This window comes from Helobdella robusta, assembly GCF_000326865.2.
Source record: "Helobdella robusta unplaced genomic scaffold HELROscaffold_103, whole genome shotgun sequence".
Taxonomy (NCBI): domain Eukaryota; kingdom Metazoa; phylum Annelida; class Clitellata; order Rhynchobdellida; family Glossiphoniidae; genus Helobdella; species Helobdella robusta.
In genome coordinates this window covers 44609-45437 of record NW_008703585.1, presented here as the reverse complement: position 1 = coordinate 45437, position 829 = coordinate 44609, and the positions used below count along the sequence as shown (strand labels likewise).

The 829-nt window shown below is 32.8% G+C and overlaps 1 protein-coding gene across 1 annotated transcript in view; it reads left to right on the top strand.

Annotated features, from left to right (window-relative positions):
* Positions 1-829, top strand: part of HELRODRAFT_139671 (hypothetical protein) — a gene marked incomplete at both ends in the record, with an annotated part of 16141 nt that overhangs the window by 4941 nt on the left and 10371 nt on the right. The gene's annotated exons all lie outside the window — the stretch shown is intronic.

Genomic DNA, 829 nt, shown 5'->3' with positions numbered 1-829 from the left:
GAAACGAAATTGAAAAAATAAAAAATTGTAGGAAAGAAGGATTGCAAATAAAAGAGGTTGGAGAGAAAAAAAAAGAGAGAGGGAAAGAGGGAGAGAAACCTAATTACCTGACTTTAATTTGCTGGTGTTGAAGTTTTTCAAATTTCTGCATGTCAGATTACAGCCAACAAACATGTAATCAAGCATACATACATACACACACATCCACACACATAGAAACCTACAAACACAGAAAAAGAAAGAGAGAGAGAGAGAGAGAGAGACATACATGCATACATTTTTACTGTATCTTCTTCAGGCAGCATTGGTGTTCAACACAGGGCGTCAGTGTTATTTCGCTTTCCACAGGTCAATTTTTTCGAGATATATGGTTTTTAAACAGTTACAAACATATATACACAGCGGATAGCAATAATGTTATTACAATATGTCATTGTACGTTATGTGATAACTGAATTTCGTTCATTTGATTCAAAATTGGAATTGGAAACTTTCTCATTCAATTTTCTTTGTCAAATTTTATTTTTTCTTTGAAATTAGAAAAAAATCATGAACAGCAGGCAGGAAAAACAAAATGGACAGAATAAAATTTTGAATTTTTAATATGGAGGTGCAAGATGAGCCGACATGATGATTATATGCCATGCATGGAGAGAGTGCCAACCTACTGTTCAACAGATGCATCTGTTTCTACTCATTTCCTATCATTTGTTCGTTCGCTTGTTCGTTCGTTTGTTTGTTTGTTTGTTTGTTTGTTTGTATATCGTATGTTATTTTTTTGTATATGTTTGTTTGTGTGCTAAAATTTGTATATTTGAACCCCATAGTT